The 23988-nt window shown below is 45.7% G+C and overlaps 8 non-coding genes across 8 annotated transcripts; all 8 read right to left on the bottom strand.

Annotated features, from left to right (window-relative positions):
- Positions 1–3233: 3233 nt before the first annotated feature.
- Positions 3234–3306, bottom strand: trnav-cac (transfer RNA valine (anticodon CAC)). The gene has a single exon. It is a non-coding gene; the product is annotated as a tRNA-Val (tRNA).
- Positions 3307–6186: 2880 nt separating this feature from the next.
- On the bottom strand, positions 6187–6259 carry trnar-acg (transfer RNA arginine (anticodon ACG)). The gene has a single exon. It is a non-coding gene; the product is annotated as a tRNA-Arg (tRNA).
- A 4639-nt stretch (positions 6260–10898) lies between these two features.
- Positions 10899–10971, bottom strand: trnar-acg (transfer RNA arginine (anticodon ACG)). Its single transcript has one exon. It is a non-coding gene; the product is annotated as a tRNA-Arg (tRNA).
- Positions 10972–14635: 3664 nt separating this feature from the next.
- trnav-aac (transfer RNA valine (anticodon AAC)) lies at positions 14636–14708 on the bottom strand. Its single transcript has one exon. It is a non-coding gene; the product is annotated as a tRNA-Val (tRNA).
- Positions 14709–16860: 2152 nt separating this feature from the next.
- trnam-cau (transfer RNA methionine (anticodon CAU)) lies at positions 16861–16933 on the bottom strand. The gene has a single exon. It is a non-coding gene; the product is annotated as a tRNA-Met (tRNA).
- Positions 16934–19084: 2151 nt separating this feature from the next.
- Positions 19085–19156, bottom strand: trnav-cac (transfer RNA valine (anticodon CAC)). Its single transcript has one exon. It is a non-coding gene; the product is annotated as a tRNA-Val (tRNA).
- Positions 19157–21303: 2147 nt separating this feature from the next.
- Positions 21304–21376, bottom strand: trnav-cac (transfer RNA valine (anticodon CAC)). The gene has a single exon. It is a non-coding gene; the product is annotated as a tRNA-Val (tRNA).
- A 2158-nt stretch (positions 21377–23534) lies between these two features.
- Positions 23535–23607, bottom strand: trnav-cac (transfer RNA valine (anticodon CAC)). The gene has a single exon. It is a non-coding gene; the product is annotated as a tRNA-Val (tRNA).
- Between the last annotated feature and the right edge of the window lie 381 nt (positions 23608–23988).

Raw genomic sequence — 23988 nt, 5'->3', positions numbered from 1 at the left:
TTCTGATCTCTTGAGGCGCCACTATCAGCACCTTTGTTAGCCTTGATTAGCCTCATTTACATTCCCTTTTTCTTTCTGTCCGAGACATTTTCGTCATTTTCCACCTATTGCTGACCACTCTATCGAGGCCCAATCGGGCACGCCAACCCCGCCCCATCCACATTAGTCTGAATCTGACCCCATTTCCAGTTCTCCAGCTTTGACAAAGAGTCACCCAGGCCCGGAACGACCGCTGCCATCTCGCTCCACAGAGGCTGTCAGTCCTGCTGAGATTGTCCAGTATGTTCTGTTTTTGTTTCAGAATGAAGCATCCGCAGTAAGTTGCATTTGTCGTTCATTTAGACATGTTTGAGATGGTGAATAAGTATGTTTATCTGCATTTGTAAATGCATGAAATTCTGTTGTGGATGAACTAGCTCCGAATATCCAAAATAAGAAGGTCCTTTTCTTCTCATTGCCTGTCGAAAATTCAGTGCTTGTGACTTAATGTGGAATTTATTTTAGTGGCTCATGAGAGACTAATCCTCATAATCCTCGAACATACGAGATGGGGGAACAAAAGTACTTTGTGCAAACATTCCTCACACAACATGAGAAGCACTTGATGTTTCTACCCGGTATGGCTCCGGGGACCTTTCGCATGTTAGGGGAATGTGCTAACCACTACACTACAGAAACCGCTGGCGGTGCAGTAATCAATGGACTTATGCAATGTTCAACCTCACTGTGTTGCTGCAGCTTCTCATGGTTCGTCTGAGAGGCCATGTCACTTATGACAAGAAGACAGCCGTTTCTTTAAAACCGATGTCTCAACTTAGAAAACAATCAGGAATCGAAATTTACAGACTTGAAGATAAGTTATGTTTTGCTTGAAGTGGAAGTTAAATTGAGAAGGCAGGGCTTTCGAAAATAACCACAACCATACGGGTGCATGCATTTCGCTATTCTTCGGTGATGAAAACCAGTTATGAGATTGCGGCAATAGTCAGCAACAGACTAAACTGGAAGTACGAGAAGTTTCTGCTCGGTTTCGAACTTTTCGCGTGTTAGGCGAATGTGATAACCACTACACTACAGAAACAGCTGGCAATCAACGGACGTGTACAATGTGCAACCTCACTGTGTTGCTGCAGATTCGCATGGTGAGGCTGAGAGGCCAGGCCACTTATTACAAGACGACTGCTGTTTCTTTCAGAAACAGATGTTTCAACATATAAAACCACAAGATGTAGAAATTAGATCGAACTTAACATGATCTGCGTTAACTTCACAGGGACGTGACCCATCTAATCCAAAGAGCCAAAGTGGAGAATTGAACTGACTGGAGAGCTGCATCTTAACGCTGACCTCCCGGACCTCGGCCTCCTGAAATGTTCCAAAGAAGCTCAACAAACACTCGAGGAAGAGCAGCGCATCTTTCCACTGGGCTCAATACAGCTTGCACACTCATAGTGTGTGCAACAGTCTCACACTGCAAATGCTGCCCCCATTCTGTGTGTACTTCCATCGCAGATTTGGGTTTGAATCTTGTTTCCACTTCTTCTTTGTATCCGGGCGGTAGTTGTTGAGAGCTGGCACAGACACAGCGGCTAGAATGGCCTCATACTGTGGTGTAATTATTCTCTCATTCGATGCTCACCTCACTCTGTGGCCAGGGAACCCTAGGCCTTTTCTCATTTAACCTCTCCTGACTTGCATCCTGTCAGACCGCTTTCCTGTTGTTCTGTTTGCTCCCACCAGGATTTGACTTGGTTAAAACGTCCGACATTTCTAACCCGTCCCGGTTTTAATGAAAGGTGATGGTGAAAGACGAGCTTTGTTGTCCTGTCGACAAATCCCGCCTGACTCGCTGAGTTGTTCCAGTATTTTCCGCAGATGTTAGATCGACTTTCGATGGCAATAACAGCGTGCTTCTGTTACGTTCCCGGGGCTCGTTGGTCTAGGGGTATGACATTCACTTACCTCTATTGACTAATTCCAGTTGATTCAGGCAGCTCTCTGTATGTTTCATTTTATTCAGTTCAACAACATCAGACTGTGTAATCTCTCTTCTACCTCCACCATCTGTTTATTTCCATCAAGTTATTTTCATTCCTTCCATTGGTATGTTTTACCCTCAGCATTGCCCCCCTCCCCCCAGCCCATACCATCCTACTTGAGCAACCCTGTCGCCAATTGTTCGCTGACACACTGCTTACTTTGTTCTGCTATTAACACATTCTGATCTCTTGAGGCGCCACTATCAGCACCTTTGTTAGCCTTGATTAGCCTCATTTACATTCCCTTTTTCTTTCTGTCCGAGACATTTTCGTCATTTTCCACCTATTGCTGACCACTCTATCGAGGCCCAATCGGGCACGCCAACCCCGCCCCATCCACATTAGTCTGAATCTGACCCCATTTCCAGTTCTCCAGCTTTGACAAAGAGTCACCCAGGCCCGGAACGACCGCTGCCATCTCGCTCCACAGAGGCTGTCAGTCCTGCTGAGATTGTCCAGTATGTTCTGTTTTTGTTTCAGAATGAAGCATCCGCAGTAAGTTGCATTTGTCGTTCATTTAGACATGTTTGAGATGGTGAATAAGTATGTTTATCTGCATTTGTAAATGCATGAAATTCTGTTGTGGATGAACTAGCTCCGAATATCCAAAATAAGAAGGTCCTTTTCTTCTCATTGCCTGTCGAAAATTCAGTGCTTGTGACTTAATGTGGAATTTATTTTAGTGGCTCATGAGAGACTAATCCTCATAATCCTCGAACATACGAGATGGGGGAACAAAAGTACTTTGTGCAAACATTCCTCACACAACATGAGAAGCACTTGATGTTTCTACCCGGTATGGCTCCGGGGACCTTTCGCATGTTAGGGGAATGTGCTAACCACTACACTACAGAAACCGCTGGCGGTGCAGTAATCAATGGACTTATGCAATGTTCAACCTCACTGTGTTGCTGCAGCTTCTCATGGTTCGTCTGAGAGGCCATGTCACTTATGACAAGAAGACAGCCGTTTCTTTAAAACCGATGTCTCAACTTAGAAAACAATCAGGAATCGAAATTTACAGACTTGAAGATAAGTTATGTTTTGCTTGAAGTGGAAGTTAAATTGAGAAGGCAGGGCTTTCGAAAATAACCACAACCATACGGGTGCATGCATTTTGTTATTCCTCGGTGATGAAGACCAGTTATGAGATTGCGGCAATAGTCAGCAACCGACTAACCTGGTAGTACGAGATGTTTCTGCCCGGTTTCGAACCGGGGACCTTACGCGTGTGAGGCGAATGTGATAACCACTACACAACAGAAACAGCTGGCAATCCACGGACGTGTACAATGTGCAACCTCACTGTGCTGCTGCAGATTCGCATGGTGAGGCTGAGAGGCTAGGCCACTTATTACAAGACGACTGCCTTTTCTCATTTAATCTCTCCTGACTTGCACCCTGTCAGAGCGCTTTCCTGTTGTTCTGTTTGCTCCCACCGGGATTTGACTTGGTTAAAACGTCCGACATTTCTAACCCGTCCCGGTTTTAATGAAAGGTGATGGTGAAAGACGAGCTTTGTTGTCCTGTCGACAAATCCCGCCTGACTCGCTGCGTTGTTCCTGTATCTTCCGCAGATGTTGGATCAACTTTCGATGGCTATAACAGCGTGCTTCTGTGCCAGTTCCGCGGCTCGTTGGTCTAGGAGTATGATTCTCGCTTTGGGTGTCTCGGTTGCGAAACTTGCGGGAGGTCCCGGGTTCAAATCCCGGACGAGCCCTTTGATAACGTTTTCTGTTGGTCAGGCGATATGTTTTCTTCATTTCTATGCGGCTCATTCGGCGGGATTCATTCACATTGGGTTTGCTTTGAGAAGCTGAGCTCACACAGCAGGGAACCAATCGGTTCGCGAGACAATCGCGACATTGTCTAAAAGCTTGTCTATGTGTGGACATTCACTTACCTCTATTGACTTATTCCAGTAGATTCAGGCAGCTCTCTGTATGTTTCATTTTATTCAGTTCAACAACATCAGACTGTGTAATCTCTCTTCTCCCTCCACCATCTGTTTATTTCCATCAAGTTATTTTCATTCCTTCCATTGGTATGTTTTACCCTCAGCATTGCCCCCCTCCCCCCAGCCCATACCATCCTACTTGAGCAATCTGATCCCTGTGGCCAATTGTTCGCTGACACACTGCTTACTTTGTTCTGCTATTAACACATTCTGATCTCTTGAGGCGCCACTATCAGCACCTTTGTTAGCCTTGATTAGCCTCATTTACATTCCCTTTTTCTTTCTGTCCGAGACATTTTCGTCATTTTCCACCTATTGCTGACCACTCTATCGAGGCCCAATCGGGCACGCCAACCCCGCCCCATCCACATTAGTCTGAATCTGACCCCATTTCCAGTTCTCCAGCTTTGACAAAGAGTCACCCAGGCCCGGAACGACCGCTGCCATCTCGCTCCACAGAGGCTGTCAGTCCTGCTGAGATTGTCCAGTATGTTCTGTTTTTGTTTCAGAATGAAGCATCCGCATAAGTTGCATTTGTCGTTCATTTAGACATGTTTGAGATGGTGAATAAGTATGTTTATCTGCATTTGTAAATGCATGAAATTCTGTTGTGGATGAACTAGCTCCGAATGTCCAAAATAAGAAGGTCCTTTTCTTCTCATTGCCTGTCGAAAATTCAGTGCTTGTGACTTAATGTGGAATTTATTTTAGTGGCTCATGAGAGAATAAACCTCATAATCCTCGAACATACGAGATGGGGGAACAAAAGTACTTTGTGCAAACATTCCTCACACAACATGAGAAGCACTGGATGTTTCTACCCGGTATGGCCTCGGGGACCTTTCCCATGTTAGGGGAATGTGCTAACTACTACACTACAGAAACCGCTGGCGGTGCAGTAATCAATGGACTTGTGCAATGTTCAACCTCACTGTGTTGCTGCAGATTCTCATGGTTCGTCTGAGAGGCCATGTCACTTATTACAAGAAGACAGCCGTTTCTTTAAAACCGATGTCTCAACTTATAAAACAATCAGGAATCGAACTTTACAGACCTGAAGATAAGTTATGCTTGAAGTGGAAGTTAAATTGAGAAGGCAGGGCTTTCGAAAATAACCACAACCATACGGGTGCATGCATTTTGCTATTCCTCGTTGATGAAGACCAGTTACGAGATTCCGGCAATAGTCAGCAACAGACTAAACTGGAAGTACGAGAAGTTTCTGCTCGGTGTCGAACTTTTCGCGTGTTAGCCGAATGTGATAACCACTACACTATAGAAACAGCTGGAAATCAACGGACGTGTACAATGTGCAACCTCACTGTGTTGCTGCAGATTCGCATGGTGAGGCTGAGAGGCCAGGCCACTTATTACAAGACGACTGCTGTTTCTTTCAAAAGCAGATGTTTCAACATATAAAACCACAAGATGTAGAAATTAGATCGAACTTAACATGATCTGCGTTAACTTCACAGGGACGTGACCCATCTAATCCACAGAGCCAAAGTGGAGAATTGAACTGACTGGAGAGCTGCATCTTAACGCTGACCTCCCGGACCTCGGCCTCCTGAAATGTTCCAAAGAAGCTCAACAAACACTCGAGGAACAGCAGCGCATCTTTCCACTGGGCTCAATACAGCTTGCACACTCATAGTGTGTGCAACAGTCTCACACTGTAAATGCTGCCCCCATTCTGTGTGTACTTCCATCGCAGATTTGGGTTTGAATCTTGTTTCCACTTCTTCTTTGTATCCGGGCGGTAGTTGTTGAGAGCTGGCACAGACACAGCGGCTAGAATGGCCTCATACTGTGGTGTAATTATTCTCTCATTCGATGCTCACCTCACTCTGTGGCCAGGGAACCCTAGGCCTTTTCTCATTTAATCTCTCCTGACTTGCACCCTGTCAGAGCGCTTTCCTGTTATTCTGTTTGCTCCCACCGGGATTTGACTTGGTTAAAACGTCCGACATTTCTAACCCGTCCCGGTTTTAATGAAAAGTGATGGTGAAAGACGAGCTGTGTTGTCCTGTCGACAAATCCCGCCTGACTCGCTGAGTTGTTCCAGTATCTTCCGCAGATGTCGGATCAACTTTCGATACGAGAATTGAAGACGTTCTGCTCACTTTGCTCTGCATCAAGAATCAGCTGTCCCACCCAGTGAGTTAAAGCGCACGGCAAAAGTTCGAAATCCGAGCCAGCCAGGAGTCGAACCTGGAATCTCCTGATTCGTAGTCAGACGCGTTCTCCATTGCGCCACTGGCCCAGCCGGGTGCATGCATTTTGCTATTCCTTGTTGAGCCTCTGTGGCGCATTCGGCGGGATTCATTCACATTGGGTTTCCTTTGAGAAGCTGAGCTCACACAGCAGGGAACCAATACGTTCCCGAGACAATCAAGACATTTTCTAAAAGCTTGTCTATGTGTGGATATTCACTTACTTCTATTGACTTATTCCAGTAGATTCAGGCAGCTCTCTGTATGTTTCATTTTATTCAGTTCAACAACATCAGACTGTGTAACCTCTCTTCCCCCTCCACCATCTGCTTCTTCCCCCTCCACCATCTGTATCCATCATCTTATTTTAATTCCTTGCATTGATATGTTTTACCCTCAGCATTGCCCCCCTCCCCCAGCCCATACCATCCTACTTGAGCAATCTGATCCCTGTCGCCAATTGTTCGCTGACACACTGCTTACTTTCTGCGATTAACACATTCTGATCTCTTGAGGCGCCACTATCAGCACCTTGATTAGCCTCATTTACATTCCCTTTTTCTTTCTGTCCGAGACATTTTCGTCATTTTCCACCTATTGCTGACCACTCTATCGAGGCCCAATAGGGCACGCCAACCCCGCCCCATCCACATTTGTCTGAATCTGACCCCATTTCCAGTTCCCCAGCTTTGACAAAGAGTCACCCAGGCCCGGAACGACCGCTGCCATCTCGCTCCACAGAGGCCGTCAGTCCTGCTGAGATTGTCCAGTATGTTCTGTTTTTGTTTCAGAATGAAGCATCCGCAGTAAGTTGCATTTGTCGTTCATTTAGACATGTTTGAGATGGTGAATAAGTAGGTTTATCTGCATTTGTAAATGCATGAAATTCTGTTGTGGATGAACTAGCTCCGCATATCCAAAATAAGAAGGTCCTTTTCTTCTCATTGCCTGTCGAAAATTCAGTGCTTGTGACTTAATGTGGAATTTATTTTAGTGGCTCATGAGAGACTAATCCTCATAATCCTCGAACATACGAGATGGGGAACACAAGTACTTTGTGCAAACATTCCTCACACAACATGAGAAGCACTTGATGTTTCTACCCGGTATGGCCCCGGGGACCTTTCGCATGTTAGGGGAATGTGCTAACCACTACACTACAGAAACCGCTGGCGGTGCAGTAATCAATGGACTTGTGCAATGTTCAACCTCACTGTGTGCCTGCAGATTCTCATGGTTCGTCTGAGAGGCCATGTCACTTATTACAAGAAGACAGCCGTTTCTTTAAAACCGATGTCTCAACTTATAAAACAATCAGGAATCGAACTTTACAGACCTGAAGATAAGTTATGCTTGAAGTGGAAGTTAAATTGAGAAGGCAGGGCTTTCGAAAATAACGACAACCATACGGGTGCATGCATTTTGCTATTCCTCGTTGATGAAGACCAGTTACGAGATTGCGGCAATAGTCAGCAACAGACTAAACTGGCAGTACGAGATGTTTCTGCCCGGTTTCGAACTTTTCGCGTGTTAGGCGAATGTGATAACCACTACACTACAGAAACAGCTGGCAATCAACGGACGTGTACAATGTGCAACCTCACTGTGTTGCTGCAGATTCGCATGGTGAGGCTGAGAGGCCAGGCCACTTATTACAAGACGCCTGCTGTTTCTTTCAAAAACAGATGTTTCAACATATAAAACCACGAGATGTAGAAATTAGATCGAACTTAACATGACCTGCGTTAACTTCACAGGGACGTGACCCATCTAATCCACAGAGCCAAAGTGGAGAATTGAACTGACTGGAGAGCTGCATCTTAACGCTGACCTCCCGGACCTCGCCCTCCTGAAATGTTCCAAAGAAGCTCAACAAACACTCGAGGAACAGCAGCGCATCTTTCCACTGGGCTCAATACAGCTTTCACACTCATAGTGTGTGCAACAGTCTCACACTGTAAATGCTGCCCCCATTCTGTGTGGACTACCATCGCAGATTTGGGTTTGAATCTTGTTTCCACTTCGTCTTTGTATCCGGGCGGTAGTTGCTGAGAGCTGGCACAGACACAGCGGCTGGAATGGCCTCATACTGTGGTGTAATTATTCTCTCATTCGATGATCACCTCACTCTGTGGCCAGGGAACCCTAGGCCTTTTCTCATTTAATCTCTCCTGACTTGCACCCTGTCAGAGCGCTTTCCTGTTGTTCTGTTTGCTCCCACCAGGATTTGACTTGGTTAAAACGTCCGACATTTCTAACCCGTCCCGGTTTTAATGAAAGGTGATGGTGAAAGACAAGCTTTGTTGTCCTGTCGACAAATTCCGCCTGATTCGCTGAGTTGTTCCAGTATTTTCCGCAGATGTTAGATCGACTTTCGATGGCAATAACAGCGTGCTTCTGTTACTTTCCCGGGGCTCGTTGGTCTAGGGGTATGACAGTCACTTACCTCTATTGACTAATTCCAGTTGATTCAGGCAGCCCTCTGTATGTTTCATTTTATTCAGTTCAACAGCATCAGACTGTGTAATCTCTCTTCTCCCTCCACCATCTGTTTATTTCCATCAAGTTATTTTCATTCCTTCCATTGGTATGTTTTACCCTCAGCATTGCCCCCCTCCCCCCAGCCCATACCATCCTACTTGAGCAACCCTGTCGCCAATTGTTCGCTGACACACTGCTTACTTTGTTCTGCTATTAACACATTCTGATCTCTTGAGGCGCCACTATCAGCAACTTTGTTAGCCTTGATTAGCCTCATTTACATTCCCTTTTTCTTTCTGTCCGAGACATTTTCGTCATTTTCCACCTATTGCTGACCACTCTATCGAGGCCCAATAGGGCACGCCAACCCCGCCCCATCCACATTTGTCTGAATCTGACCCCATTTCCAGTTCCCCAGCTTTGACAATGAGTCACCCAGGCCCGGAACGACCGCTGCCATCTCGCTCCACAGAGGCCGTCAGTCCTGCTGAGATTGTCCAGTATGTTCTGTTTTTGTTTCAGAATGAAGCATCCGCAGTAAGTTGCATTTGTCGTTCATTTAGACATGTTTGAGTTGTTGAATAAGTAGGTTTATCTGCATTAGTAAATGCATGAAATTCTGTTGTGGATGAACTAGCTCCGCATATCCAAAATAAGAAGGTCCTTTTCTTCTCATTGCCTGTCGAAAATTCAGTGCTTGTGACTTAATGTGGAATTTATTTTAGTGGCTCATGAGAGACTAATCCTCATAATCCTCGAACATACGAGATGGGGAACACAAGTACTTTGTGCAAACATTCCTCACACAACATGAGAAGCACTTGATGTTTCTACCCGGTATGGCCCCGGGGACCTTTCGCATGTTAGAGGAATGTGCTAACCACTACACTACAGAAACCGCTGGCGGTGCAGTAATCAATGGACTTGTGCAATGTTCAACCTCACTGTGTTGCTGCAGATTCTCATGGTTCGTCTGAGAGGCCATGTCACTTATTACAAGAAGACAGCCGTTTCTTTAAAACCGATGTCTCAACTTATAAAACAATCAGGAATCGAACTTTACAGACCTGAAGATAAGTTATGTTTTGCTTGAAGTGGAAGTTAAATTGAGAATGCAGGGCTTTCGTAAATAACCACAACCAGACGGTTGCATGCATTTTGCTATTCCTCGCTGATGAAGACCAGTTACGAGATTGCGGCAATAGTCAGCAACAGACTAAACTGGAAATACGAGATGTTTCTGCCCGGTTTCGAACTTTTCGCGTGTTAGGCGAATGTGATAACCACTACACTACAGAAACAGCTGGCAATCAACGGACGTGTACAATGTGCAACCTCACTGTGTTGCTGCAGATTCGCATGGTGAGGCTGAGAGGCGAGGCCACTTATTACAAGACGACTGCTGTTTCTTTCAAAAACAGATGTTTCAACATATAAAACCACGAGATGTAGAAATTAGATCGAACTTAACATGATCTGCGTTAACTTCACAGGGACGTGACCCATCTAATCCACAGAGCCAAAGTGGAGAATTGAACTGACTGGAGAGCTGCATCTTAACGCTGACATTCCGGACCTCGGCCTCCTGAAATGTTCCAAAGAAGCTCAACAAACACTCGAGGAACAGCAGCGCATCTTTCCACTGGGCTCAATACAGCTTTCACACTCATGGTGTGTGCAACCGTCTCACACTGTAAATGCTGCCCCCATTCTGTGTGGACTACCATCGCAGATTTGGGTTTGAATCTTGTTTCCACTTCGTCTTTGTATCCGGGCGGTAGTTGCTGAGAGCTGGCACAGACACAGCGGCTGGAATGGCCTCATACTGTGGTGTAATTATTCTCTCATTCGATGCTCACCTCACTCTGTGGCCAGGGAACCCTAGGCCTTTTCTCATTTAATCTCTCCTGACTTGCACCCTGTCAGAGCGCTTTCCTGTTATTCTGTTTGCTCCCACCGGGATTTGACTTGGTTAAAACGTCCGACATTTCTAACCCGTCCCGGTTTTAATGAAAAGTGATGGTGAAAGACGAGCTGTGTTGTCCTGTCGACAAATCCCGCCTGACTCGCTGAGTTGTTCCAGTATCTTCCGCAGATGTCGGATCAACTTTCGATACGAGAATTGAAGACGTTCTGCTCACTTTGCTCTGCATCAAGAATCAGCTGTCCCACCCAGTGAGTTAAAGCGCACGGCAAAAGTTCGAAATCCGAGCCAGCCAGGAGTCGAACCTGGAATCTCCTGATTCGTAGTCAGACGCGTTATCCATTGCGCCACTGGCCCAGCCGGGTGCATGCATTTTGCTATTCCTTGTTGAGCCTCTGTGGCGCATTCGGCGGGATTCATTCACATTGGGTTTCCTTTGAGAAGCTGAGCTCACACAGCAGGGAACCAATACGTTCCCGAGACAATCAAGACATTTTCTAAAAGCTTGTCTATGTGTGGATATTCACTTACTTCTATTGACTTATTACAGTAGATTCAGGCAGCTCTCTGTATGTTTCATTTTATTCAGTTCAACAACATCAGACTGTGTAACCTCTCTTCCCCCTCCACCATCTGCTTCTTCCCCCTCCACCATCTGTATCCATCATCTTATTTTAATTCCTTGCATTGATATGTTTTACCCTCAGCATTGCCCCCCTCCCCCAGCCCATACCATCCTACTTGAGCAATCTGATCCCTGTCGCCAATTGTTCGCTGACACACTGCTTACTTTCTGCGATTAACACATTCTGATCTCTTGAGGCGCCACTATCAGCACCTTGATTAGCCTCATTTACATTCCCTTTTTCTTTCTGTCCGAGACATTTTCGTCATTTTCCACCTATTGCTGACCACTCTATCGAGCCCAATAGGGCACGCCAACCCCGCCCCATCCACATTTGTCTGAATCTGACCCCATTTCCAGTTCCCCAGCTTTGACAAAGAGTCACCCAGGCCCGGAACGACCGCTGCCATCTCGCTCCACAGAGGCCGTCAGTCCTGCTGAGATTGTCCAGTATGTTCTGTTTTTGTTTCAGAATGAAGCATCCGCAGTAAGTTGCATTTGTCGTTCATTTAGACATGTTTGAGATGGTGAATAAGTAGGTTTATCTGCATTTGTAAATGCATGAAATTCTGTTGTGGATGAACTAGCTCCGCATATCCAAAATAAGAAGGTCCTTTTCTTCTCATTGCCTGTCGAAAATTCAGTGCTTGTGACTTAATGTGGAATTTATTTTAGTGGCTCATGAGAGACTAATCCTCATAATCCTCGAACATACGAGATGGGGAACACAAGTACTTTGTGCAAACATTCCTCACACAACATGAGAAGCACTTGATGTTTCTACCCGGTATGGCCCCGGGGACCTTTCGCATGTTAGGGGAATGTGCTAACCACTACACTACAGAAACCGCTGGCGGTGCAGTAATCAATGGACTTGTGCAATGTTCAACCTCACTGTGTTGCTGCAGATTCTCATGGTTCGTCTGAGAGGCCATGTCACTTATTACAAGAAGACAGCCGTTTCTTTAAAACCGATGTCTCAACTTATAAAACAATCAGGAATCGAACTTTACAGACCTGAAGATAAGTTATGCTTGAAGTGGAAGTTAAATTGAGAAGGCAGGGCTTTCGAAAATAACGACAACCATACGGGTGCATGCATTTTGCTATTCCTCGTTGATGAAGACCAGTTACGAGATTGCGGCAATAGTCAGCAACAGACTAAACTGGCAGTACGAGATGTTTCTGCCCGGTTTCGAACTTTTCGCGTGTTAGGCGAATGTGATAACCACTACACTACAGAAACAGCTGGCAATCAACGGACGTGTACAATGTGCAACCTCACTGTGTTGCTGCAGATTCGCATGGTGAGGCTGAGAGGCCAGGCCACTTATTACAAGACGCCTGCTGTTTCTTTCAAAAACAGATGTTTCAACATATAAAACCACGAGATGTAGAAATTAGATCGAACTTAACATGACCTGCGTTAACTTCACAGGGACGTGACCCATCTAATCCACAGAGCCAAAGTGGAGAATTGAACTGACTGGAGAGCTGCATCTTAACGCTGACCTCCCGGACCTCGCCCTCCTGAAATGTTCCAAAGAAGCTCAACAAACACTCGAGGAACAGCAGCGCATCTTTCCACTGGGCTCAATACAGCTTTCACACTCATAGTGTGTGCAACAGTCTCACACTGTAAATGCTGCCCCCATTCTGTGTGGACTACCATCGCAGATTTGGGTTTGAATCTTGTTTCCACTTCGTCTTTGTATCCGGGCGGTAGTTGCTGAGAGCTGGCACAGACACAGCGGCTGGAATGGCCTCATACTGTGGTGTAATTATTCTCTCATTCGATGATCACCTCACTCTGTGGCCAGGGAACCCTAGGCCTTTTCTCATTTAATCTCTCCTGACTTGCACCCTGTCAGAGCGCTTTCCTGTTGTTCTGTTTGCTCCCACCAGGATTTGACTTGGTTAAAACGTCCGACATTTCTAACCCGTCCCGGTTTTAATGAAAGGTGATGGTGAAAGACAAGCTTTGTTGTCCTGTCGACAAATTCCGCCTGATTCGCTGAGTTGTTCCAGTATTTTCCGCAGATGTTAGATCGACTTTCGATGGCAATAACAGCGTGCTTCTGTTACTTTCCCGGGGCTCGTTGGTCTAGGGGTATGACAGTCACTTACCTCTATTGACTAATTCCAGTTGATTCAGGCAGCCCTCTGTATGTTTCATTTTATTCAGTTCAACAGCATCAGACTGTGTAATCTCTCTTCTCCCTCCACCATCTGTTTATTTCCATCAAGTTATTTTCATTCCTTCCATTGGTATGTTTTACCCTCAGCATTGCCCCCCTCCCCCCAGCCCATACCATCCTACTTGAGCAACCCTGTCGCCAATTGTTCGCTGACACACTGCTTACTTTGTTCTGCTATTAACACATTCTGATCTCTTGAGGCGCCACTATCAGCACCTTTGTTAGCCTTGATTAGCCTCATTTACATTCCCTTTTTCTTTCTGTCCGAGACATTTTCGTCATTTTCCACCTATTGCTGACCACTCTATCGAGGCCCAATAGGGCACGCCAACCCCGCCCCATCCACATTTGTCTGAATCTGACCCCATTTCCAGTTCTCCAGCTTTGACAAAGAGTCACCCAGGCCCGGAACGACCGCTGCCATCTCGCTCCACAGAGGCCGTCAGTCCTGCTGAGATTGTCCAGTATGTTCTGTTTTTGTTTCAGAATGAAGCATCCGCAGTAAGTTGCATTTGTCGTTCATTTAGACATGTTTGAGATGGTGAATAAGTAGGTTTATCTGCATTTGTAAATGCATGAAATTCTGTTGTGGATGAACTAGCTCCGCATATCCAAAATAAGAAGGTCCTTTTCTTCTCATTGCCTGTCGAAAATTCAGTGCTTGTGACTTAATGTGGAATTATTTTAGTGGCTCATGAGAGACTAAACCTCATAATCCTCGAACATACGAGATGGGGAACACAAGTACTTTGTGCAAACATTCCTCACACAACATGAGAAGCACTTGATGTTTCTACCCGGTATGGCCCCGGGGACCTTTCGCCTGTTAGGGGAATGTGCTAACTACTACACTACAGAAACCGCTGGCGGTGCAGTAATCAATGGACTTGTGCAATGTTCAACCTCACTGTGTTGCTGCAGCTTCTCATGGTTCGTCTGAGAGGCCATGTCACTTATTACAAGAAGACAGCCGTTTCTTTAAAAGCGATGTCTCAACTTATAAAACAATCAGGAATCGAACTTTACAGACCTGAAGATAAGTTATGTTTTGCTTCAAGTGGAAGTCAAATGGAGAATGCAGGGCTTTCGTAAATAACTACAACCAGACGGGTGCATGCATTTTGCTATTCCTCGTTGATGAAGACCAGTTACGAGATTGCGGCAATAGTCAGCAACAGACGAAACTGGAAGTACGAGATGTTTCTGCCCGGTTTCGAACCGGGGACCTTTCGCGTGTTAGGCGAATGTGATAACCACTACACTACAGAAACAGCTGGCAGTCAACGGCCGTGTACAATGTGCAACCTCACTGTGTTGCTGCAGATTCGCATGGTGAGGCTGAGAGGCTCGGCCAGTTATTACAAGACGACTGCTGTTTCTTTCAAAAACAGATGTTTCAACATATAAAACCACGAGATGTAGAAATTAGATCGAACTTAACATGATCTGCGTTAACTTCACAGGGACGTGACCCATCTAATCCACAGAGCCAAAGTGGAGAATTGAACTGTCTGGAGAGTTGCATCTTAACGCTGACCTTCCGGACCTCGGCCTCCTGAAATGTTCCAAAGAAGCTCAACAAACACTCGAGGAACAGCAGCGCATCTTTCCACTGGGCTCAATACAGCTTTCACACTCATAGTGTGTGCAACAGTCTCACACTGTAAATGCTGCCCCCATTCTGTGTGTCCTTCCATCGCAGATTTGGGTTTGAATCTTGTTTCCACTTCTTCTTTGTATCCGGGCGGTAGTTGTTGAGAGCTGGCACAGACACAGCGGCTGGAATGGCCTCATACTGTGGTGTAATTATTCTCTCATTCGATGCTCACCTCACTCTGTGGCCAGGGAACCCTAGGCCTTTTCTCATTTAATCTCTCCTGACTTGCACCCTGTCAGAGCGCTTTCCTGTTGTTCTGTTTGCTCCCACCAGGATTTGACTTGGTTAAAACGTCCGACATTTCTAACCCGTCCCGGTTTTAATGAAAGGTGATGGTGAAAGACAAGCTTTGTTGTCCTGTCGACAAATTCCGCCTGACTCGCTGAGTTGTTCCAGTATTTTCCGCAGCTGTTAGATCGACTTTCGATGGCAATAACAGCGTGCTTCTGTTACTTTCCCGGGGCTCGTTGGTCTAGGGGTATGACATTCACTTACCTCTATTGACTTATTCCAGTAGATTCAGGCAGCTCTCTGTATGTTTCATTTTATTCAGTTCAACAACATCAGACTGTGTAATCTCTCTTCTCCCTCCACCATCTGTTTATTTCCATCAAGTTATTTTCATTCCTTCCATTGGTATGTTTTACCCTCAGCATTGCCCCCCTCCCCCAGCCCATACCATCCTACTTGAGCAACCCTGTCGCCAATTGTTCGCTGACACACTGCTTACTTTGTTCTGCTATTAACACATTCTGATCTCTTGAGGCACCACTATCAGCACCTTTGTTAGCCTTGATTAGCCTCATTTACATTCCCTTTTTCTTTCTGTCCGAGACATTTTCGTCATTTTCCACCTATTGCTGACCACTCTATCGAGGCCCAATAGGGCAGGCCAACCCCGCCCCATCCACATTTGTCTGAATCTGACCCCATTTCCAGTTCTCCAGCTTTGACAAAGAGTCACCCAGGCCCGGAACGACCGCTGCCATCTCGCTCCACAGAGGCCGTCAGTCCTGCTGAGATTGTCCAGTATGTTCTGTTTTTGTTTCAGAATGAAGCATCCGCAGTAAGTTGCATTTGTCGTTCATTTAGACATGTTTGAGATGGTGAATAAGTAGGTTTATCTGCATTTGTAAATGCATGAAATTCTGTTGTGGATGAACTAGCTCCGCATATCCAAAATAAGAAGGTCCTTTTCTTCTCATTGCCTGTCGAAAATTCAGTGCTTGTGACTTAATGTGGAATTTATTTTAGTGGCTCATGAGAGACCAATCCTCATAATCCTCGAACATACGAGATGGGGGGAACACAAGTACTTTGTGCAAACATTCCTCACACAACATGAGAAGCACTTGATGTTTCTACCCGGTATGGCCCCGGGGACCTTTCGCATGTTAGGGGAATGTGCTAACCACTACACTACAGAAACCGCTGGCGGTGCAGTAATCAATGGACTTGTGCAATGTTCAACCTCACTGTGTTGCTGCAGATTTTCATGGTTCGTCTAAGAGGCCATGTCACTTATTACAAGATGACTACCGTTTCTTTAAAACCGATGTCTCAACTTATAAAACAATCAGGAATCGAACTTTACCGACCTGAAGATAAGTTATGTTTTGCTTGAAGTGGAAGTTAAATTGAGAATGCAGGGCTTTCGTAAATAACCACAACCAGACGGGTGCATGCATTTTGCTATTCCTCGTTGATGAAGAGCAGTTACGAGATTGCGGCAATAGTCAGCAACAGACTAAACTGGAAGTACGAGATGTTTCTGCCCGGTTTCGAACCGGGGACCTTTCGCGTATGAGGCGTATATGATAACCACTACACTACAGAAACAGCTGGCAATCAACGGACGTGTACAATGTGCAACCTCACTGTGTTGCTGCAGATTCGCATGGTGAGGCTGAGAGGCTAGGCCAGTTATTACAAGACGACTGCTGTTTCTTTCAAAAACAGATGTTTCAACATATAAAACCACGAGATGTGGAAATTAGATCGAACTTAACATGATCTGCGTTAACTTCACAGGGACGTGACCCATCTAATCCACAGAGCCAAAGTGGAGAATTGAACTGACTGGAGAGTTGCATCTTAACGCTGACCTTCCGGACCTCGGCCTCCTGAAATGTTCCAAAGAAGCTCAACAAACACTCGAGGAACAGCAGCGCATCTTTCCACTGGGCTCAATACAGCTTTCACACTCATAGTGTGTGCAACAGTCTCACACTGTAAATGCTGCCCCCATTCTGTGTGTCCTTCCATCGCAGATTTGGGTTTGAATCTTGTTTCCACTTCTTCTTTGTATCCGGGCGGTAGTTGTTGAGAGCTGGCACAGACACAGCGGCTGGAATGGCCTCATACTGTGGTGTAATTATTCTCTCATTCGATGCTCACCTCACTCTGTGGCCAGGGAACCCTAGGCCTTTTCTCATTTAATCTCTCCTGACTTGCACCCTGTCAGAGCGCTTTCCTGTTGTTCTGTTTGCTCCCACCAGGATTTGACTTGGTTAAAACGTCCGACATTTCTAACCCGTCCCGGTTTTAATGAAAGGTGATGGTGAAAGACAAGCTTTGTTGTCCTGTCGACAAATTCCGCCTGACTCGCTGAGTTGTTGCAGTATTTTCCGCAGCTGTTAGATCGACTTTCGATGGCAATAACAGCGTGCTTCTGTTACTTTCCCGGGGCTCGTTGGTCTAGGGGTATGACATTCACTTACCTCTATTGACTTATTCCAGTAGATTCAGGCAGCTCTCTGTATGTTTCATTTTATTCAGTTCAACAACATCAGACTGTGTAATCTCTCTTCTCCCTCCACCATCTGTTTATTTCCATCAAGTTATTTTCATTCCTTCCATTGGCATGTTTTACCCTCAGCATTGCCCCCCTCCCCCCAGCCCATACCATCCTACTTGAGCAACCCTGTCGCCAATTGTTCGCTGACACACTGCTTACTTTGTTCTGCTATTAACACATTCTGATCTCTTGAGGCGCCACTATCAGCACCTTTGTTAGCCTTGATTAGCCTCATTTACATTCCCTTTTTCTTTCTGTCCGAGACATTTTCGTCATTTTCCACCTATTGCTGACCACTCTATCGAGGCCCAATAGGGCACGCCAACCCCGCCCCATCCACATTTGTCTGAATCTGACCCCATTTCCAGTTCTGCAGCTTTGACAAAGAGTCACCCAGGCCCGGAACGACCGCTGCCATCTCGCTCCACAGAGGCCGTCAGTCCTGCTGAGATTGTCCAGTATGTTCTGTTTTTGTTTCAGAATGAAGCATCCGCAGTAAGTTGCATTTGTCGTTCATTTAGACATGTTTGAGATGGTGAATAAATAGGTTTATCTGCATTTGTAAATGCATGAAATTCTGTTGTGGATGAACTAGCTCCGCATATCCAAAATAAGAAGGTCCTTTTCTTCTCATTGCCTGTCGAAAATTCAGTGCTTGTGACTTAATGTGGAATTTATTTTAGTGGCTCATGAGAGACTAATCCTCATAATCCTCGAACATACGAGATGGGGAACACAAGTACTTTGTGCAAACATTCCTCACACAACATGAGAAGCACTTGATGTTTCTACCCGGTATGGCCCCGGGGACCTTTCGCATGTTAGGGGAATGTGCTAACCACTACACTACAGAAACCGCTGGCGGTGCAGTAATCAATGGACTTGTGCAATGTTCAACCTCACTGTGTTGCTGCAGATTTTCATGGTTCGTCTAAGAGGCCATGTCACTTATTACAAGATGACTACCGTTTCTTTAAAACCGATGTCTCAACTTATAAAACAATCAGGAATCGAACTTTACCGACCTGAAGATAAGTTATGTTTTGCTTGAAGTGGAAGTTAAATTGAGAATGCAGGGCTTTGGTAAATAACCACAACCAGACGGGTGCATGCATTTTGCTATTCCTCGTTGATGAAGACCAGTTACGAGATTGCGGCAATAGTCAGCAACAGACTAAACTGGAAGTACGAGATGTTTCTGCCGGTTTCGAACCGGGGACCTTTCGCGTGTGAGGCGAATGTGATAACCACTACACTACAGAAACAGCTGGCAATCAACGGACGTGTACAATGTGCAACCTCACTGTGTTGCTGCAGATTCGCATGGTGAGGCTGAGAGGCTAGGCCACTTATTACAAGACGACTGCTGTTTCTTTCAAAAACAGATGTTTCAACATATAAAACCACGAGATGTAGAAATTAGATCGAACTTAACATGATCTGCGTTAACTACACAGGGACGTGACCCATCTAATCCACAGAGCCAAAGTGGAGAATTGAACTGACTGGAGAGTTGCATCTTAACGCTGACCTTCCGGACCTCGGCCTCCTGAAATGTTCCAAAGAAGCTCAACAAACACTCGAGGAACAGCAGCGCATCTTTCCACTGGGCTCAATACAGCTTTCACACTCATAGTGTGTGCAACAGTCTCACACTGTAAATGCTGCCCCCATTCTGTGTGTCCTTCCATCGCAGATTTGGGTTTGAATCTTGTTTCCACTTCTTCTTTGTATCCGGGCGGTAGTTGTTGAGAGCTGGCACAGACACAGCGGCTGGAATGGCCTCATACTGTGGTGTAATTATTCTCTCATTCGATGCTCACCTCACTCTGTGGCCAGGGAACCCTAGGCCTTTTCTCATTTAATCTCTCCTGACTTGCACCCTGTCAGAGCGCTTTCCTGTTGTTCTGTTTGCTCCCACCAGGATTTGACTTGGTTAAAACGTCCGACATTTCTAACCCGTCCCGGTTTTAATGAAAGGTGATGGTGAAAGACAAGCTTTGTTGTCCTGTCGACAAATTCCGCCTGACTCGCTGAGTTGTTGCAGTATTTTCCGCAGCTGTTAGATCGACTTTCGATGGCAATAACAGCGTGCTTCTGTTACTTTACCGGGGCTCGTTGGTCTAGGGGTATGACATTCACTTACCTCTATTGACTTATTCCAGTAGATTCAGGCAGCTCTCTGTATGTTTCATTTTATTCAGTTCAACAACATCAGACTGTGTAATCTCTCTTCTCCCTCCACCATCTGTTTATTTCCATCAAGTTATTTTCATTCCTTCCATTGGCATGTTTTACCCTCAGCATTGCCCCCCTCCCCCCAGCCCATACCATCCTACTTGAGCAATCTGATCCCTGTCGCCAATTGTTCGCTGACACACTGCTTACTTTGTTCTGCTATTAACACATTCTGATCTCTTGAGGCGCCACTATCAGCACCTTTGTTAGCCTTGATTAGCCCCATTTACATTCCCTTTTTCTTTCTGTCCGAGACATTTTCGTCATTTTCCACCTATTGCTGACCACTCTATCGAGGCCCAATAGGGCACGCCAACCCCGCCCCATCCACATTTGCCTGAATCTGACCCCATTTCCAGTTCTCCAGCTTTGACAAAGAGTCACCCAGGCCCGGAACGACCGCTGCCATCTCGCTCCACAGAGGCCGTCAGTCCTGCTGAGATTGTCCAGTATGTTCTGTTTTTGTTTCAGAATGAAGCATCCGCATTTGTCGTTCATTTAGACATGTTTGAGATGGTGAATAAATAGGTTTATCTGCATTTGTAAATGCATGAAATTCTGTTGTGGATGAACTAGCTCCGCATATCCAAAATAAGAAGGTCCTTTTCTTCTCATTGCCTGTCGAAAATTCAGTGCTTGTGACTTAATGTGGAATTTATTTTAGTGGCTCATGAGAGACTAATCCTCATAATCCTCGAACATACGAGATGGGGAACACAAGTACTTTGTGCAAACATTCCTCACACAACATGAGAAGCACTTGATGTTTCTACCCGGTATGGCCCCGGGGACCTTTCGCATGTTAGGGGAATGTGCTAACCACTACACTACAGAAACCGCTGGCGGTGCAGTAATCAATGGACTTGTGCAATGTTCAACCTCACTGTGTTGCTGCAGATTTTCATGGTTCGTCTAAGAGGCCATGTCACTTATTACAAGATGACTACCGTTTCTTTAAAACCGATGTCTCAACTTATAAAACAATCAGGAATCGAACTTTACCGACCTGAAGATAAGTTATGTTTTGCTTGAAGTGGAAGTTAAATTGAGAATGCAGGGCTTTCGTAAATAACCACAACCAGACGGGTGCATGCATTTTGCTATTCCTCGTTGATGAAGAGCAGTTACGAGATTGCGGCAATAGTCAGCAACAGACTGAACTGGAAGTACGAGATGTTTCTGCCCGGTTTCGAACCGGGGACCTTTCGCGTGTGAGGCGAATGTGATAACCACTACACTACAGAAACAGCTGGCAATCAACGGACGTGTACAATGTGCAACCTCACTGTGTTGCTGCAGATTCGCATGGTGAGGCTGAGAGGCTAGGCCAGTTATTACAAGACGACTGCTGTTTCTTTCAAAAACAGATGTTTCAACATATAAAACCACGAGATGTAGAAATTAGATCGAACTTAACATGATCTGCGTTAACTTCACAGGGACGTGACCCATCTAATCCACAGAGCCAAAGTGGAGAATTGAACTGACTGGAGAGTTGCATCTTAACGCTGACCTTCCGGACCTCGGCCTCCTGAAATGTTCCAAAGAAGCTCAACAAACACTCGAGGAACAGCAGCGCATCTTTCCACTGGGCTCAATACAGCTTTCACACTCATAGTGTGTGCAACAGTCTCACACTGTAAATGCTGCCCCCATTCTGTGTGTCCTTCCATCGCAGATTTGGGTTTGAATCTTGTTTCCACTTCTTCTTTGTATCCGGGCGGTAGTTGTTGAGAGCTGGCACAGACACAGCGGCTGGAATGGCCTCATACTGTGGTGTAATTATTCTCTCATTCGATGCTCACCTCACTCTGTGGCCAGGGAACCCTAGGCCTTTTCTCATTTAATCTCTCCTGACTTGCACCCTGTCAGAGCGCTTTCCTGTTGTTCTGTTTGCTCCCACCAGGATTTGACTTGGTTAAAACGTCCGACATTTCTAACCCGTCCCGGTTTTAATGAAAGGTGATGGTGAAAGACAAGCTTTGTTGTCCTGTCGACAAATTCCGCCTGACTCGCTGAGTTGTTGCAGTATTTTCCGCAGCTGTTAGATCGACTTTCGATGGCAATAACAGCGTGCTTCTGTTACTTTCCCGGGGCTCGTTGGTCTCGGGGTATGACATTCACTTACCTCTATTGACTTATTCCAGTAGATTCAGGCAGCTCTCTGTATGTTTCATTTTATTCAGTTCAACAACATCAGACTGTGTAATCTCTCTTCTCCCTCCACCATCTGTTTATTTCCATCAAGTTATTTTCATTCCTTCCATTGGCATGTTTTACCCTCAGCATTGCCCCCCTCCCCCCAGCCCATACCATCCTACTTGAGCAATCTGATCCCTGTCGCCAATTGTTCGCTGACACACTGCTTACTTTGTTCTGCTATTAACACATTCTGATCTCTTGAGGCGCCACTATCAGCACCTTTGTTAGCCTTGATTAGCCTCATTTACATTCCCTTTTTCTTTCTGTCCGAGACATTTTCGTCATTTTCCACCTATTGCTGACCACTCTATCGAGGCCCAATAGGGCAGGCCAACCCCGCCCCATCCACATTTGTCTGAATCTGACCCCATTTCCAGTTCTCCAGCTTTGACAAAGAGTCACCCAGGCCCGGAACGACCGCTGCCATCTCGCTCCACAGAGGCCGTCAGTCCTGCTGAGATTGTCCAGTATGTTCTGTTTTTGTTTCAGAATGAAGCATCCGCAGTAAGTTGCATTTGTCGTTCATTTAGACATGTTTGAGATGGTGAATAAGTAGGTTTATCTGCATTTGTAAATGCATGAAATTCTGTTGTGGATGAACTAGCTCCGCATATCCAAAATAAGAAGGTCCTTTTCTTCTCATTGCCTGTCGAAAATTCAGTGCTTGTGACTTAATGTGGAATTTATTTTGGTGGCTCATGAGAGACTAATCCTCATAATCCTCGAACATACGAGATGGGGGAACACAAGTACTTTGTGCAAACATTCCTCACACAACATGAGAAGCACTTGATGTTTCTACCCGGTATGGCCCCGGGGAGCTTTCGCATGTTAGGGGAATGTGCTAACCACTACACTACAGAAACCGCTGGCGGTGCAGTAATCAATGGACTTGTGCAATGTTCAACCTCACTGTGTTGCTGCAGCTTCTCATGGTTCGTCTGAGAGGCCATGTCACTTATTACAAGAAGACAGCCGTTTCTTTAAAACCGATGTCTCAACTTATAAAACAATCAGGAATCGAACTTTACAGACCTGAAGATAAGTTATGTTTTGCTTCAAGTGGAAGTCAAATTGAGAAGGCAGGGCTTTCGTAAATAACCACAACCAGACAGGTGCATGCATTTTGCTCTTCCTCGTTGATGAAGACCAGTTACTAGATTGCGGCAATAGTCAGCAACAGACTAACCCGGTAGTACGAGATGTTTCTGCCCCGTTTCGAACCGAGAACCTTTCGCGTGTGAGGCGAATGTGATAACCACTACACTACAGAAACAGCAGGGAATCAACGGACGTGTACAATGTGCAACCTCACTGTGTTGCTGCAGATTCGCATGGTGAGGCTGAGAGGCTAGGCCACTTATTACAAGACGACTGCTGTTTCTTTCAAAAACAGATGTTTCAACATATACAACCACGAGATGTAGAAATTAGATCGAACTTAACATGATCTGCGTTAACTTCACAGGGACGTGACACATCTAATCAACAGAGCCAAAGTGGAGAATTGAACTGACTGGAGAGTTGCATCTTAACGCTGACCTTCCGGACCTCGGCCTCCTGAAATGTTCCAAAGAAGCTCAGCAAACACTCGAGGAACAGCAGCGCATCATTCCACTGGGCTCAATACAGCTTTCACACTCATAGTGTGTGCAAC

This window comes from Scyliorhinus torazame, chromosome 5, assembly GCF_047496885.1.
Source record: "Scyliorhinus torazame isolate Kashiwa2021f chromosome 5, sScyTor2.1, whole genome shotgun sequence".
In the NCBI taxonomy this organism is placed as follows: domain Eukaryota; kingdom Metazoa; phylum Chordata; class Chondrichthyes; order Carcharhiniformes; family Scyliorhinidae; genus Scyliorhinus; species Scyliorhinus torazame.
The sequence above is the reverse complement of the archived record's forward strand: the minus strand, read 5'-3'. Positions and strand labels throughout refer to the sequence as shown.